Raw genomic sequence first — 18,508 nt, 5'->3', positions numbered from 1 at the left:
TCTAGAAACCACTGGTCTTCCCTACAGTTTTCCCCAGTGTCATAGATATGAAATCCTCCCTAGAGGAACTAAATATGGGAAAAGTGAAAGTCATTCAGTCCTGTCTGACTCTTTGCAACCTCATGGACTATACAGTCCATGGAATTCTCCAGGTCAGAATCTGGAGTGGGTAGCCTTTCCCTTCTCCAGGGATCTAACCCAGGTCTCCTGCATTGCAGGTGGATTCGTTACCAGCTGAGCCACAAGGGAAGCCTGACTGTTATTCCCCTCATCAGACTCTGTGTTTCTCACAGTGGAATCTTATGAGCTACTTGGGGTTTTTTCTAGTGTCTGAAACACAAAGCCTATATAGCATTTTTATCTGGCATTTTTGAACTTCATCCCCTGGAAAACTCTGTAAAAGCAAAGACAAGACTGATAACTTAACATCTTATATGTCTCCTTTGTGATGGCTGAAAATATCCTGTAAACACATAGCAGGCTGACCTCTGCTGGGGAGACCTTTTCAGCACAGCCAGCAGCTGAGGATCTTTGTGTGTGAACATGTGGATGTTGGTCTTTCTTTGGGGTAAATAGCTAAGAGTGGAATTGTTGTGTTGTATCATAACTTTACCAAAACTTCCATACTGTCTTCCAAAATTGCTGTACCATTTGCATTCCTGTCAACAATGTGTGAGATCTTTAGAAGCTCCACATCCTCACCAACACCTGGTAATGCTAGTCTTTGCAAATTTAGTCATTCTAGTAGATATATTGGAGAAGGCAATAGCACCCCCACGCCAGTACTCTTGCCTGGAAAATCCCATGGACAGAGGAGCCTGGTAGGCTGCAGTTCATGGGGTCGCTGAGGGTCGGACATGACTGAGCGGCTTCCTTTCACGCATTGGAGAAGGAAATAGCAACCCACTCCAGTGTTCTTGCCTGGAGAGTCCCAGGGACGGGGGAGCCTCGTGGGCTGCCGTCTATGGGGTCCCACAGAGTCGGATGAGACTTAGCAGCAGCAGTAGCAGCAGTAGGTGTATAGCTTCTATTGTGGCTTTAATTTGCATTTCCCTAATGACTAATGATATTGAGTGTCTTTTTACATACTTATTTTTATGTGTGTTTTCCTAATGACTAATGATATTGAACATCTTTTTATGTGCTTACATCTTTGATCATATGTCTAAATTATCTGCTCATTTTTGTTTTAAATCTTATTGACTTTTAAGAGTTCTTTATATATCTTAAGCCCAATTCTTTGAATATATATGTGCTTTGCAAATATTTTCTCCCAGTTTGTCTCATCTTTTCATTTCCTGAACAGTGTTCATGCTTTTTATTGTCCTATGTGTTTTTTGAATTTAAGAATCAAGCAAACCCAGCAGACAACCCTGCATGCTTGATGAGGTTTTGAGGAAGGGAAAAGTTGTTCTTTGGGCAAAGGAATGCAGAGAAAGGAAAATTCATCCTCCTTCGTTGGGAGGACTGAATGGACAAGGGGAAAGACAATTGCTCCAGGTTCAAGGAGTGTCCAAGGCCTCATTGCTGACTGTTCTGCAGAGTGAAGGTAGAGCTCTCCAACAGGACCAAATAATGACATGAATAAATATGTAACTGCAAACAGGAGAAGGTGTTAAAAAGGCGAAATGCACAGTGCTCTAAGAGCTAAGGACAAGCCCCCTAGCCTGGTTGGGGGGTGGCTTTCCTGGAGAATGAAGCCTGAGCTAAGCTTTGAGGATGTGGGAAGGGAGCATTCCAGGCAGAGGGAACTCTCCATGCTCGGGCAAGAGGATGCTTTCTGAAAAGGCCTGGGTGGAATGGTGCCGGTTGAAAGGCCAGACAAGGACCAGGTCAAAGTCTGGAGGACTTGGGATGTTTTTGTCTTCATCCTAAGATATTGGGATCAAAAAAGCAGATGATGTGATCAGATGTGCATTTTGGAAATATTAATTTGGCTGCTGAGTGGAGAATTAATCAGAGAAGAAATGGAGAGTTAGTGTTCAGTCAAAGTTAGTTAGTCTATCTCTCTAAAATGGCTACAATTTAGCAAACAAACAAAAACCCCAGAAAATAACATGTGATGACAATGATACCGAGAAATTGGAACCTTTGTACATCGCTGATTGAAATGCAAAATGGTATAACCAACCCATGTGGAAAATAGATAGGCAGTTCCTCAGTGACTTAAACATAGAATGACCATTTAACCTGACAATTCCACTCCTAGGTATATACCCCAGAGAACTTAAGACAGGGACTCAAACAAAACTTTGTATATGAATGTTCATAGCAGCATAGAGCAAAAGGTGGAAGTAACCCAAATGTACCTCAGCTGATGAATGGATAGACAAAATGGTACAACTGTAAGTGGAATAGTGAAAGTAAAGTCGCTCAGTCGTCTCCGACTCTGCAACCCAGTGGACTGTAGCCTACCAGGCTCCTCCATCTATGGGATTTTCTAGGCAAGAATACTGGAGTGGGTTGCCATTTCCTTCTCCAAGAGATCTTCCCAACCCAGGGATTGAACCCGGGTCTCCTGCAATGTAGGCAGATGCTTTACCGTCTGAGCCACCAGGGAAGTCCCTGGTGGAATATAAATGGAATATTACTTAGCCATAAAAAAATAATGAAAAGTACTAATACATGCTACAACATGAATGAACCTTAAAAACATCATTCTAGGTGTAAGAAGCCAGATACAAAAGGCCAGATGTTGCATGATTCCATTTATATAAAATTGTAGTGTGCGCAAATCCATAGGAACAGAGATCACATTAGTGGTTGCCAGGGCTAGGAGAGGGGGTAGTGAGGAATGACCGATAATGGGTCCAGGGAGGCCTCTGGGGATGGTGCAAGTGTTGTGGAACTAGAAAGCAGTGATAGTTGCACAACACTGAATACACTACATGTCACTAATAGTGAATTTCATTTGTATTTGACTACAATAAAAAATTCAGTTTGTCCTCATCTCCCCTTATCTATGCAAGAAGGAAATTGATTTCATTATGACCTTCTGATCCTTTTTTAAAAAATATTTATGGAGAAGGTAAAGGCAACCCACTCCGGTGCTCTTGCCTGGAAAATCCCATGGACGGAGGAGCCTGGTGTGCTGCAGTCCATGGGGTCGCGAAGAGTCAGACACGACTGAGTGACTTCACTTTCACTTTTCACTTTCATGCATTGGAGAAGGAAATGGCAACCCACTCCAGTGTTCTTGCCTGGAGAATCCCAGGGACGGGGGAGCCTGGTGGGCTGCCGTCTCTGGGGTCACACAGAGTCGGACATGACTGAAGTGACTTAGCAGCAGCAGCTGGGTCTTAGTTGTTGCACTCTGGATCTTTGATCTTTGTTGTGGCATATGGGGTCTTTAAGTGCAGCATGTGGGATCTAGTTCCCTGACCAGGGATCAAACCTGGACCCTGCTTGCACCACCGGAGAAGTCCCTGATCATAACTTTTTAAGATCCTGTAACTGCTCAGCTAGAGTACTTTGCACGCTGCCTACCTATAGGATGACTTAAGTAGAACACTGAATAGGCAATAATATTAGACCGTAAAATGAGAAAGTACTCTCTCTCCAGTTTCCTTTAGTCCTTCCGATTACATCATATTGAAAGTCTGACTTTGGTGCTAGTAAAGCCCAAACACCCCTCTTTCACTTTCCCCTCTCTGTTTCTCTCTTCCTTCCTCCCTCTCTTGTTTAAGTAAAGAAGTCACACACCTTAGGCCCAGGGCTTTAGGCAGGCAGTCTCAGAGCTCAACTTTAATCATATTGTTTCATTTTCATTGTATTTACTTCTGCTGAAAGCTTCTCTTTAGAGCAAGTGGCACTAGTATTTCAACTATGCAGATGACATAAAATTTTTCCTTTTAAAATATATTTTTTAAGTGGTGAAGTTATTTTTTGTTCAGTCAGAAATTATTTTTAAATATACATAATTTATTATTTTTATTATCTTAAATATACAGAAATAATAGAGGACCCCAGAAATAGCAAAAATTATGCTGTGACTTTACTAATGACTGAAGTTTGGGAAACAAGACACTGTTCAAATACTGCTGTTACTTTTCAGGAACTGGAGCCCATCAAACCTGTGGAAATTATAGGCTGTGGACCAAGTTCTGGCGAAGGCTCAACTTGTAGCAGCCCCCACCCACCCCACCCTGTCACCGTGTCACTCTGAGGGAGTACATGGAGTGAGCCAGGGAGGCCTGCGGCTTGGAAATTAAAGCTGAGGAGGCAGAATCTGGCTTTTCCCCCAAGGCCCTTGGAGCTGACCTTGAAGGTAACTGGGGACTCAGCCATGATTCTCTCACAGAAGTCCTCAACAGGGGAAGGGATGGATGAGTGGTGACAAGAATCAATCAACTTGATGTGTTTCAAAACTATTTTATTTTTTTTTTTTTTCTGTTTGCTGTGCTACAGCATGTGAGATCCTACTTCCCCAACTAGGAATGGAACCATGCCCCCTGCAGTGGAAGCTCAGAGTCCTAACCACTGCACAGGGAAGTCCCCAAGAATCAGTCAGTCTTGTCCGTCTCACTACTTCCCAAACCCCAACTCATCCTCCTGAAGTGAAAGGATCTTCTAGAAATGGGTCTTCATGAGTTATGTTCACAGTGCTGGTCATAGCTATCCTCCCACGAGGATGCTACCAGCAGAGTCCACTCCTCTCTAAGTAGCCTCGACAAGCACTCAGACTTCTTTTCATCATTCATCCATTCAAGGAGCCCCTCAGAGCAATCATTACTAAGAAGCCCCCAAATGAACACTATTTCTAAATCTAAGATCTAAAAGGCTATTCATTTTAAGGTATAATAAAAGCAGCTCTCTGCATTTTAGTCTTAGAAAAATCTTCCTAGATAAGAAAAAACATTCTGAGGAGTTTTCAGTGTCCTTCAAATTGATGCCTTGAGAGCCTCAGGACTTGAGTGTCGATGACTGGATTAAGTAGCACACCAGCTCTGTAGCTTCCGGGGGTGGACAGGGAGTGGGGCGGGACCTATAAAAAATGCTAAAACATCACTGGCGTAAATAAGTGGAAAAGTTAACTGGTCTCATTCCTGCTCTAAAAGACAGTTCTTGATGTGGACTTTTTTTTTTTTTAACCCACTCTTTTCTTAAAACAGGCCTAACTTTGTGCAGTACACATGTTTGGTCAGAGTCAACAAAACATTAGCAATCACAGCAAAGAGAGTATCTTTAAAGTTCTACTTCTGCCTGTGCCTGGGAACATTCTCATACAAATGTTTCTTCTCCCTTTAAAAACAGAATTTAAGAGAAAAAGAAAAGATGTGCAAATAGTGATTATATTTTGGCACAAAGTGTGTCACAAATCAACATATAACTTTGTATAATTCCCCAGCAGAACCTAGCCAAAAGAAAGCCTTCCCCAGCTGAACTCAGCTTCTAGGGAAGAATAGTCCTGTTTACAAACATGGAAGAGATGGGCAGTAGGAACCTGGTTCTGGTTTAGGGGGCAAGATTGGAAGGTCAGGCATGGAAGGGGTCCTTGTTGGACCCCGGAAATTCTCACATGTATCATCAGCACATGGCCTCATGAGCAGCTCTGTCCTTGGGCTTTCCTAGACACAGGAAGGGGAGAGCCGAGTTCTACACTCTGATCCAGAAGGAGCAGTGATTTTGGGTAAGAGATTTCCACCTAGAAAATAGGTCCCGATCTCAGGGTGTCCCTTGTCCCGAAGTCAGGAAAAAGAGGAGTGGAAGGTAGACAGCCGATGTTGCTTCTTGCTTTTCCTTTATGCCTACATGAGAGAAGAAGTAGTTTTCTTCCTAAGTGCCTGGTGGTAAAAAGTGATAAATTTCTTTGAACCATGCAGATGGGATAGAACTAAAGCATGCCAAAAATAATTGAAGTTAGCCTCACCATAGCTGAAATTTTGACACTAAATAATGCACAGTGTGAACCTGTTTATGAGGACTGGGTAATTTGTTAAATAGTCTTCATTTTGCACCCTTTAATCTGCCTCCCCAAAATTTGTCTGATTCAGAAAAATCACAAAAGGGAGTTAACAAGAAAATAAGTACGTGGAACAATAAGAGATACTCCCCTGAATTTTTTTCTTAGAACATTAATTTTGCTTTGCCAGCAGAAGTGGACCCCTCTGGGTGGTTAATCCATTTCTATGCATTTGTATTTCTAGAAAATCGGTTCCTTCTCATCCTCACTCAATCAAATCTAAAGGGGAAAGTTTGACAGTATACTTGAGATAATGTGGGCAAACATTACCATGTAGTGCTCCTAGGAATGGAAGTGAAGAAAATCTCTTAAGGGGTAGGGCACTTCAGCCACCCCTAAGCTATGGAATAACAAAAGCTGACTTTCTCCTTGGTAAAAGGAGAAAGGAATAAAGGGGTTGAGCACAATGAAACATTTTGATACATTGTCTGGCTCATGGACTTACTTAATGAAGTACTAGTGAGCCCAGGTGGCCAAACCACAGACTGGGTGGCTTAAACAACAGAAATTTATTTTCTCATAGTTCTGGAGGCTGGAAATCTAAGATCAAAGTGTTGGTAATGTTGGTTTCTCCAACGCCTTCTCACCATGGCCTGACATGGCCTTTTCTCTGGCCTGCACATCCCTGGTGTCTCTGCCTCTTATAAGGTCATCAGTCTTATTGGAGTGGGGCCCTACCCTTATGATTTCATTTAACCTTTATCACCTCCTCATAGGCTCTATCTCCCAATACAGTCACATTGGGAGTTAGAGTTCTAACCTATGAATTGGTGTGCTAGGGGGTGGGCTGGGGGACACACAATGCAGTCCATTACAGTGTATGGAAATTTTCAGGAAGGATACACAGCAAATTGTTGTTAATATAACTTCTGGGGAATGGTGCTGGGGTTCCAAGTTAGTCCTATTTCTTCTACAGGAATTTTTTAAATGACACTATTTTAATAGTTGGTGATGATGATAAAAGGATATTAATTGGAAGAGGTGCCAAATTTTAGCCTGCCCATTACACATACAGAGCCCCAACCAGCCCTGAGTGCAGAGTAGTGCTCCATGGCTAAGAAAGCCTACTTGGAAGGCATTAGCATCCCAAGTGGTCCCCAGTCCATCACTCCTGGGGCAAGAGATGTCTAAGGAAAAAAAGGACCAAGTGGGGAAATAGCACCATCCTGTTGTCAAGACCCATAGGCAAGAGTGCCATCCATAGGACCCCAGCTTGGGTGGTAAAGGGCCAGCAGAGTAGCCACGGGAGCAGGGTGGAAGGGGCATTTGGGGTCTGAAGGCTCTTCACAACACCCTCCAACCTCTCCACTCACTCCTCATCCCACAGTCTTCCTGTGAAGTCAGCATTGCTGGTTGGAAATAACATCTCCAGGGCTTATACAAGAAATCTGAGGAATAAATGAGAAGTTGCTTCCATTCCCTGAACTTGTACAAACCTCCTAATTGCTTCCATGTCTGTGGTTGTTAGCCACTAATTATTAGGTGTTTTGCCTCTGTCAGCATTTTCACAAACTATTCCTTTCTGTGAGACATGATAAGTACTTAATCAGGGTTGAGTTAGAGGCATGTGTACCAGAGGGAGGGGGAGAGGGGTTTTGAGGGGGTGGGAGGGTGGATAGGAATGGTGAGGCTGTGTACGTGGTTTTGCAGCTGTGAGCCAATATGGAAGAAAGAGCACTGAACCGCAAGACACTAAAATGAGCCACAAGGCACTGAAACAATAATAGAAACAGCAGCTGCCTTTTTCAAAAAAAAGTTGAAATGTAGTTGATTTATAATGATTTACAATGTTGTGTTAATTTCTGCTGTACATCAGAGTGATTTAGTTATATATATGTATATATATTTTATATTCATTTCTATTATGGTTTATCATAGGATATTGAATATAGTTCTCTGTGGTATACAGTGGGACCTTGTTTTTTTATCCCTTCTATATAATAGTTTGCATCTGCTAACACCAACCTCCTACTCCATCCCTCCCCCAACCTCCTCCCCGCTTGGCAATCACAAGTCTGTTCTCGATGTCTGTGAGTTTCTCTATAAGTTCATTTATGTCATATTTTAGATTCCACATATGTGATATCATACGGTATTGGTCTTTCTCTTTCTGACTTACTTAGTATGATAATCTGTAGGTCCGTCTGTGTTGCTGCAAATGGCACTGTTTTGTTCTTTTTTATTTTTTGTTGTTCTTTTTTACGGTTGAGTAGTATTCCATTGTATATATGAACCACATCTTCATCCATCCATCTGTTGTTTCCATGTCTTGGTTAGTGTGAATAGTGCTGCTAGGAATATAGTGGTGCATGTATCTTTTTGGATTAGAGTTTTGTCTGGATATATGCCCAGAAGTGGGATTGCTGGATCATATGGTAATTTCGTTTTTAGTTTTCTGAGGAACCTCCATACAGTTTTCCATAGTGGCTGCACCCACTTACATTCTCACCAGCCGTGTAGGAAGGTTCTCTTTTCTTTACATCTTCTTCAGCATTTGTTATTTGTAGACTTTTTAATGATGGCCATCTGACCAGTGTAAGGTGGTACCTTACCGTAGTTTTGATTTGCATTTCTCTGATAATTAGCAACATTGAGTATCTTTTCATGTGCTCATTGGCCATTTGTATTTTTTTCTTGAAGAAATGTCTATTTAGATCTTCTGCCCATTTTTTTGATTGGGTTGTTTGGTTTATTTTGTTGAGTTGTATGAGCAACAACAACTGCCTTTAACTGTGCACTTGAAATTGAGCCAGACACTGTGCTGAGTCCTCTGTATACTCTGATCCTTACCAGAAAACCTTGATGTTGCTCTTTCAGATGCAAAGCTCAGAGAGAGTCAGCCACCAACCAGCAAGAAGCGTGTGTCAGTGAGTGAACTGGCTACACATAACAGAACACGAGTAGCAGTGGCTTGAACAACTCAGAAGATCTTTTTTCTCATGTGAGAAGTTTGGGAGTAGTTAACCCAGGGCTTGTGTGGTTGCTCCTTACCATTGAGGATGGAGGCCCTATGTCCCTTTCTAGCACTTGCCTGCGTTGTCCTTCTAATGTGGACACCAGGTCTCTCTTTTGGACAGGAAAAGGAAAGGGACAGGAACAAAAGGCACATCCTGCTGACTCTGTCCCCCTTTTATTTAAGGAGATTTCCAGAAAGTTCTCTCTCTCTGTGCTTCTACTGTATCACCTGGCCTTTTTTTTTTTTTTTTTTTTTTTTTGCAAGATGGCTATTGTGTGCCTGATACTGTGCCAAACATTCACATGTATTGTATTTATTCTTCATAACAGCCCTGTATGAGAGCTTTTAACAACCCCTGGGCTCTGGTTTTATCCTTTCTATTATATAGCTAAGCAATCCAAAGTAATCACTTTCTGACCCCCCGTTTTCTCATCTGTTTTATGAAGGACCAGACTAGAGAAGGAGTTTTTAAAGTCTCCAGACCCTTACAGGGACCATGGATAAAACCCAGGAAGAAGGGTTGTGAATTTGGATGGGGAAAACCATTTCATTCTTATTTTCTCTAACCTCTAGTTGAAATTTAGCATTTCTTTCTATTATGACTGTAGACAACAGACCACAGTAATAGTAGCAGATTCTGTGACTTTTTTTTACCAAAGGAAATCACAGATATTTTAGAGCCTATTATAGTTGTTTCAGATATGTTAAGATGTCATTTATGTTCATCATTACCTAAAACTGTGGTCATTATTACACCTGCCATATTTAATGTTAATTAAGAGGCATACATCTATATAGATCTACCTTACAAATTTTGTTTTTAATATTTTAGTAACTTAAAAAAATGGGGCTTCCCTGGTGGCTCAGCGGTAAAGATTCTCCTGCCTGTAATGCAGAAGTCACCGGAGACTCACATTTGATCCCTGGATTGGGAAGATCCCCTGGAAGAGGGAGTGGCAACGCACCCTAGTATTCTTGCCTGGGGAATCCCATGGACAGACAAGCCTTGCGGGCTAAGGTCCATAGGGTTGCAGAGTCAGACATCATTGAAGTGACTGAGCATGCATATTTCAAAGTAATTTACTTTCTTCATAATCATGTGTATTTTGCTTTATGCCTTTAAAAACATTTTCTGAGAAGGGATCCATAGGCTTCATCAGACTGCCAAAGAGCCCATGGAACAAATAAGACAAAGCTCCTGAAATATGAGAACTCTGCCTCTCTGGCTGTAAATGAGACTGTGCCACTAACTATCATGGTCGTCCTGAACAACTCCCTTCAGTGCTCTATTTCCTCAGTTTTCTCTTCTGTAAAATGGGAATAATACTAGCGTTATCTAGTTAAGAGCTACTAAGAGAACCAGAGAAATCTGCATGTGAGTACACACAGATGCAGAGCTTATGCCTGTTCAGCTGTGCAGAGTCAGCTTCTTAAGTGGTAATAAATGAGGGTTATTAAGTTGTTCAACTTTAGACCTATTTCCCAGAGATGCTGATTTTTTTCAATCACTTCTAGATAAGTGTCCTGAGATAGTCATATAGATTGGGATTGACCTAGGAAAAAAACTCAATAATAAAGGGGAAATTGCACCTTAAATGCACTTGAATAGAACTACTGAAGAACACAGGAGAGAAAGTGAGATTTTTCCCAATGGATCATATAACTCCAATTATCCTAGGCTCTGAGAAACTAGGAGCCTAGGAGCCATGGAATTTTCCAGCTAAGAGTTCTGGAGTGGGTTGCCATTTCCTTCTCCAGGGGATCTTCCCGACTCAGGGATTGAACCCAGGTCTCCCACATTGCAAGCAGACGCTTTTACTGTCTGAGCCACCAGGGAAGTTGGGCTTCTCTGATAGCTCAGTTGGTAAAGAATCCGCCTGGGTTGGGATGATCCCCTGGAGAAGGGAAAGGCAACCCACTCCAGTATTTTGGACTTCCCTGGTGGCTCAGATGGTAAAGCATCTGCCTACAATGCGGAAGACCCCGGTTTGATTGCTGAGTTGGGAAGATCCTCTGGAGAAGGAAATGGCAACCCACTCCAGTACTCTTGCCTGGAAAATCCCACGGACGGAGGAGCCTGGTAAGCTACTCCATCCATGCACTCACAAAGAGTCGGACACACTGAGCGACTTCACTTCTGAAAAACTTCAGTCAATAAACCATGTCTAAAAGAAAAAAATCACAGATCAATCAGTCATTTCCTCTGTAATCTCTAAATACAGGGATAATTGGACAAATGACTAGAAAGTTGAGAAAGTTGGTTTCTTTCATAGTCTGTGCCTTTAAAATATCTGTGAGTACTTACCAAAAATTTATTCATCCAAGATATCTGCTGAGGTGACTATAATGTTTTAAGTAGCAAAGTAAATATCTACAAATATCTTATTTGTTCAACAATATTTTAGAAATGAGCTCAAATTATGTTTGGGGTGTTAACTTCATGCTTTCATAGTCTTAAACTCAAAGACACAGTGTACTGGGAGGTAGGTAGTCAGCTTGGCCAAGAAAAATGGTTCCTAAACAAGGTGATATTTTGATCGGTTTCCCCAAGGACTTTTGGAAATACCCTGGGATGTTTTTGTTGAAGAGGATGTCTGGTTTGCACAATGGAAGCTGCCCTTTTTTTCTGGCTTTGAGAGAATGGAAGTCTGATTCTGCTGTCTTAGCCATATAGAGAAGAACTCGGCTAAAAGGTAGAATTGAGGAAAACTTTTATTCTACTAAAATAGAAAAAAGCCTACTTCTATATTTAAAAGAAAAACAACAGAGAAAAAACTCCAGTTTTCTTATCTTGATATTAATGAGAGGTCATTCATTTATTTACAAGTGTTCCTTGATTGCCCACCTTTAGCAAGGCACTATGCCAAGCACAACAGATGTGGCCCCTGCCCTCCTGACACTTAAGACTAATGTTGATAACGTTAAAAATTTTAAGAGACAGGCTCTGTGCTAAGTATTTTACTTATGTGAATTCATTAACGCTTCCCAGTCACCCTAGAAGGAAAATACTGTTACCCCACGTTACATTACAGGTAAGGAATCACAAGTTTAAGGAGCGTGTTCAGGTTTACAGGGCTAGTCAAGGACTGAGCTGGGATTCAGTCTTGGCCAATCTGATGCCACAATCTGTGCTCTGAAACGGGTTGGCAAACTACAGCCCACTGGCCAAGTCCAGCCCAATGTCTGCTTTTGTAAATAAAGTTTTATTGAAACAGACAAGTTCCCATTCATTTACATGATGCCTTTGGCAGCTTCCGTGTAACAGTATTAGTCCAGTAGTTGCAGCAAAGACCACATGGCCCATAGAGCCTAAAATATTTACCTGTCCCTTTACAGGAAAGAGACTGCTCTAAAACTTCAACTCCCACTGCTTCCTCTCCCACATAAATGACAAGAGGTAAGTAAAATAATTGAAAATAATTTTTTAACATACCATGATTCATGAAATGGAACCCTGTGAAAGAGAATCACTGGAGTGGTGGGGCATGAGCTCTTTAAAATGTGAGTCCCCAGAGAGGGGACCTTGAAGCTGAGATCTGAAACCTGGGACAGAGCTTCTCCCTGAAGAACTTGTAGCTTATTTAGCTCCCCCTATATCCACTACATCTGCAAAGGATGACAAAGAAGACAGTCTCCTTTCTGGAGTTAAAAGATTGCCTCCCCCTTTAAATGGGAGCCTGGGAGGATTCAGTGAGGGGAATGGCAGATGAAAATGTTCAGCATGGTACTTGACATCCAGTTGGCACTTCCCGAACAGCCCTCCTTCCTTCTGTCTCCCATCCTTGCCACCTGCTGAACCAAAATTGGTCTGCTGCCTAAACTTGCAAAGGTTTATACATCGTGAACACAATGCTTTATTCTTTAAAATGGGCATTGACATTTAATATAGTAAAGTGAGGGTTGGAAGTACGTGTCCTAACTCAGAATAAATTGTTTGGTCCAGTGGATGAGTCCCAAGGGGGAAAAATGTGCTAGCTAAGTCATTCCATTTGTGGTTAGGGCACAGATTCCCTTTCTTGATCCAAATGGCCAAGGCTGAGGGCAGAGGCGGGGTTGGGCAAGTGGGTGCAGGATGCTTGCCTTGGCAGTCTTCTGCGTGAGTCCCTCTAAGACTGTCAGTCTCCATTTTATATGGTACCTTCATCCATCCATTACCAACATTAAAGGCCTCATCTTTAACCGGGCTCTGGGCCATTTGCTTGACAGTGAAAAACTGCTGAGTTTTCCTGCCAAGTATATATCCATATATTTTTTATAGATATATATTGCCTTCAAGGCCACTTCTCCTCTTAACAGTTAAGGTTACTATATCTGCCCACTCCTTTGGTTCTTTAGAAAAACACAGACTTTGTGGTTAGACCTGGCTTTATGCCCTTGTTCTGTTCAACTAGCTGTGTGACCTTGGGGAAAACTTTTAACTTCTCTGATCCTCAGTCTTGTCATTTTTAATAATAATATCTATTACTGTCATCCATTTATACAATATTTGAGTGTTTCTTGTGTGCCAGGCACCGTGCTGGGCTCTATGGATTTCACAGCAAACAAGACAGATGAGATCTCAATCCTTGTGGCTCTTATAGTCTAGTAGAGGGAGTTATTATAATCAAGTAAATAAATGCTTAAGATTGTTACAGATGTGATCAGTGATATGGAGGAGACAGGGTGATGTAATAGAGTGAGCTACTTAAGTGATACTGAGGCAAGACCTGTAGAATAAGAATGAGCAAACCATGGGAAGAGCTGTAAATTACATCAGGCAGAGGGAGAAAGGTCTGGAGGCAGGGAAAATGTGTTTTAGGAAGACAGAGTAGTCAGTATCCAAGAGGCGCAGTGGTACAAGACAAGGTCAGAGAGGTGGATAGAGACCAGCTCACATGGGCCTTTTGGGTCATGACAAGGAGTTTTAGGTTTTATTCTGATCAGCCTGAGAAGCCAATGAAAGTGATTGAGATATGTATAGGAATCGCATGTTTTAAAGATCTGTCTGGTTACTGCATGGTGAAGGGATCATAGGGAAAAAGGGTAAAAACAGGGAGGCCAAGGTTGTAAGGATTACCTAAAATTACAAAGGTAAAATAATGAGCATGCCTCCTGACACATAGAATTTCTCTATGAATGTTAGTTAGCCTGTTTTTCTGAAAAATCTAAGCCTGTCTTATCTAATACAGTAGACAGTGGCTTCATGTGGCTGTTGAGCATTTGAAATGTGACTAGTGCAATCATGCAAATGTATTTTATTTCATATTAATTAAATTTAAAAACTAGTATTTGACTCGGGAAGAACTTTTGAAAAACTTGGATATATGAGTCTATTTTTTAGCTGTAAATTTTACAAAATCTGAGTATAGAGTCAACTATTTTTGATGAAAATTTAATGTCCAAATTGAGATGTTCTATAACAGTAAAATGCACACATGATTTCAAAGATTTAGTATGAAAAAGAAAATGTAAAATTCTGTTAATAATTTTCATATTGATTATATGTTCAAATTTTGGACATACTAGGTTAAATTAAATGTTATTTAAAAAATTAATTTCACTTATTTTACTGTTTTTAAAGCTTTAAAAAAAATTTTTAATTAACATATGTTGCTGAGTCCAAGATTACTACTTCTTGCCATACAACAAGCTAATAAATTAAGAGGTGAGATGTTGGGACAAGGAATAGAGACTTTATTCAGCAATCCAGCAGACTGAGAAGATGGCAGACTAGTGTCCCAAAGAGCTATCTTCTCTAAGTTAGAATTCAGGCTTCTTTTATGGTAAAAGGAAAGGGGGTGTGGCTCGATGTTGCAAACCTTGGTGCCAGAATCCTTTGTTCCTGCCTTCCTTGTAGGTCTGTTTGGTAACAATGTTCCTGTAAACCTCCAACAGGACAAATGTCATTCTCTGTTCTGTGGTCTTTAGAGGAAAAGTGTTGTATCTTTAAAGGTCAGAGCCTTGAGAATGGGTTCTCCTGTATATTGCAGGCTATAGGCAACATTCTTTTACAAAGGTGCAAAGCCAGCATGACTAAGCATGGGCCACAGAGCACATGGGTTAGAGCTAAAGAAATAGATCCAATATGGAGTCAGGTTTATTCTTGTCTGTTACACATAAGTGTCTCGTGTATTACTATTGGACATGCTGGTCAAACAGATACAGAAATCTAGAAATTTAAACGTGCAGGATGTTAACTCTTGATTATGTCTCCTATCTAGAAATCTCAATTTGAAGATTAGAACTGGGAAAAAATAAAAAGCAATAGTATCTTTTAGAAACACTAAGAATACAGGATCTGCATGTTAATTATATATTTGATGTCTGTCTCAACCTCAGGGAATTCATTTGGCATCCCTGACTATTCCTGGATATTGAACCTTACTTTAGCGAATTCAAGCACTCCAACTCTGGGAGAAGGAGCCCAGGACTTAAAGAACCTGCAGGTATAAAGCTGAATCCCCAAAGCCAAGCTAAGTAACCTTGTGGTATTAATATATCCACTTTGAGCAGGAAAAGGACCAAGTAAGTCTAGCATAGATTGAAATCTCTAGCTCCAGGGAGCATAGATGCACAGAGCCTCCTAAAGGTTTAGGACAGTGTGTTCATAGTAAATCACTGGGACAGGTAGGAGTGATTTCCATCTCTGCCTGCAGATTCTCCACAAAGCAATTAAATAAATTGCTTTAACTTAAAGTATAGTTAAAGTTTGTACCAGGGTCTGTATATAGAGCTTTAGGTTCGTTATCCCATTCAAACTTCATGAAACCTTCTGAGGTAGGTGTTAAGGTTTAGTGACTTGTCCAAGATCAATCATATCACACAGCTGCTAAGAGGCAGAGCAGGGATTCAAACCCAGGCAGCCTGACACCAGAACCTACACTCTTAGTCACCATACAGGCAGCAATCCTATTGACATGCCAGTGACCCAAGGGACCACCCTTGAATATAAGACTTCTTCTCTACTTCCATCACTTCTAGCCATTGCTGAGACTCGCTTACCCCTTGCTAGTCCCTGCTCTGCTCCCAGCCCTGAGCTAGCAGGCCATGACTAAGTGGGCAACTCCTTATGATTGAGAGATGGGTGTGTGCCACTGAGAAATCACCCAGTTGCTCCCTCCAGAAAGAAAAACAAAGAGTAAATGATTATTTTGCTATTCTCCAGATATATCACTGTACCCACCACAGGGTCTAGTATGCTGCATTCATGTTCAGCTTTCATTCTTTCAACAAATTTATGTGATCAGTTCCCTGTCTTGTGAGATGTGAATGAAAACTTCACAAATACTATCACTATTAGTAATATTACTGGTCATCATTAGTAACACTAATAATCAAGTTATATTACTATTAGTAATTGGTCTTAATAATGGTAATACTGTAACACCTTAATTAATAATATTTGTGGAGCACTTGCCATGCTAAATACTATTAATATCACTTAATTGGCACTTAGTAATTTTTTTTCTATCTTGAGCACTTAATTTTCTGTGTTTAATTCTCACAACAATGGTATAAGGAAATTCCAGAAGCCTCAGAATACTACACAACCCATGAGAGCACTGGGTTATTCAGTGTTTCGGCTATAAATTCCTGAAAGAGGGTCATTCACCCGTGTGATAGCAGGATATTCACTGGCCCCTTACAACTGTAAACAAAACAGACATGGTCTCTGCACTGGGAAAATCACAACAGAACCACCCCCTGGATGGAAAACACTTATTTTCCTTTTACAGAGCAGGGTTGCAAGAACGAAGAGACAAAATCTCTACAGTTTCCAGAATTGATTGGTGGGCTTGCATCTCTAAAAATGTTTCTTGTCTCATGCTCTATACCTCTGCAACATCCAACTCCTTCTCATTCCCCAAAATGCTCTGAAGGTTTTCATGATGTCCTCCAACCTTTCTTTTTGTCCTTTTTATCCTCTTAATGAATTATTCCTCCTCCAACAGACTAATTCAGATATCTTCTTAGTGAAGATCTACCAAACAGGTCCCACTGCTTGTTTGTTCTTGGTATAAAAAGAAAAGAATGGAGTGCTTCTTCCTTTAGGCTCAGTAGTGCCTTCCTTCATCCCCAGTCTCCAAGCCTACGCCTCTAGCCTGTGATCTCATGAGGATGGAGGAAGGCAGGGACTGTTTCTTATTAGGTGTCCTGTACCCAGCTATTGTCACAAGGCCTGTCACATATTATTATTGTCTCTAATGTGCATTAAATATTATGTGCCAAGCCTGTGGGTCCTTGTCTTCTAGTTTATATTATTTTCTGCCAAAAAACTGAAGAGGGAGTAACCACTGTTTTGTTGTTGTTCAATTGCTAGGTTGTGTCTGACTCTGCGATCCTATGGACTACAACATGCCAGGTTTCTCTGTCCTTCACTATCTCCTGGAGCTTGCTCAAATTCATGTCCATTGAGGCAGTGATGTTATCTAACCATCTCATCCTCTGTCACCCCCTTCTCCTTTTCCTTCAGTCTTTCCCAGCATCAAGGTCTTTTCCCATGAGTTCACTCTCAACATCAGGTGACTTTCAAAGTATTGGAGCTTTAGTTTCAGCATCAGTCCTTCCAATGAATATTCAGGGTTGATTTCCTTTAGGACTGACTGATTTGATCTCCTTGCAGTACAAGGGACTCTAAAGAGTCTTCTCCAACACCACAGTTCAAACGCATCAATTCTTCGGCACTCAGCTTTCTTTATAGTCCAACTCTCACATCCATACATGACTACTGGAAAAACCATAGCCTTGACTAAATGGATCTTTGTTGACAAAGTAATGTCTCTGCTTTTGAATATGCTATCTAGGTTGGTCATAACTTTTCTTCCAAGGAGTAAGTGTCTTTTAATTTCATGGCTGCAGTCACCATCTTCAGTGATTTTGGAGCCCAAAAATATAAAATGTGTCTTTGCTTCCACTTTTTCCCCATCTATTTGCCATGAAGTGATAAGACCGGATGTCATGATCATAATTTTTTTAATGTTGAGTTTCAAGCCAGCTTTTTTCACTCTCCTCTTTCACCTTCATCAAGAGGCTCTTTAGTTCTTCATTTTCTGCTATTACAGTGGTATCATCTGCATATCTGAGGTTGCTGATATTTCTTCCAGCAATCTTGAGTCCACCTTGTGATTAATCCAGTTCAGTTCAGTTGCTCAGTCGTGTCCGACTCTTTGTGACCCCATGGACTACAGCACGCTGGGCTTCCCTGTCCATCACCAACTCCCAGAGCTGACTCAAACTCATGTCCATCGAGTCAGTAATGCCATCCAACCATCTCATCTACTGTTGTCCCCTTCTCCTCTCGCCTTCAATCTTTCCCAACATCAGGGTCTTTTCTAGTGAGTCAGTTCTTTGCATCAGGTGGCCAATGTACTAGAGTTTTAGCTTCAGTATCAGTCCTTCCAATGAATATTCAGGACTGATTTCCTTTAGGATAGACTGGTTGGATCTCCTTGAAGTCCAAGGGAGTCTCAAGTCTTCTCCAACACCACAGTTAAAAAGCCTCAATTCTTCAGCGCTCAGCTTTCTTTATAGTCCAACTCTCACATCCATACATGACTAGTGGAAAAACCATAGTTTTGACTAGACAGACCTTTGTTGGCAAAGTAATGTCT

The 18,508-nt window shown here is 41.2% G+C and overlaps 1 protein-coding gene across 4 annotated transcripts in view; it reads left to right on the top strand.

Moving 5' to 3' along the window:
* The window catches only part of TTC1 (tetratricopeptide repeat domain 1), an 80,792-nt gene that overhangs the window by 9,395 nt on the left and 52,889 nt on the right, over positions 1–18,508 (top strand). For 3 of the 4 annotated variants that reach the window (XM_044947380.2, XM_025292308.3, XM_044947379.2), the window contains exons 2-4: positions 4,055–4,267; positions 12,255–12,315; positions 15,237–15,343. The gene's annotated coding sequence lies outside the window, so the exon portion shown is untranslated. The remainder of the gene's footprint in view (positions 1–4,054; positions 4,268–12,254; positions 12,316–15,236; positions 15,344–18,508) is intronic. The other variant, XM_006073443.4, reaches the window with a different exon arrangement.

The sequence above is a fragment of the Bubalus bubalis genome, chromosome 9 (genome assembly GCF_019923935.1).
Source record: "Bubalus bubalis isolate 160015118507 breed Murrah chromosome 9, NDDB_SH_1, whole genome shotgun sequence".
NCBI lineage: Eukaryota > Metazoa > Chordata > Mammalia > Artiodactyla > Bovidae > Bubalus > Bubalus bubalis.
This window is presented reverse-complemented; position numbering and strand designations above follow the sequence as displayed.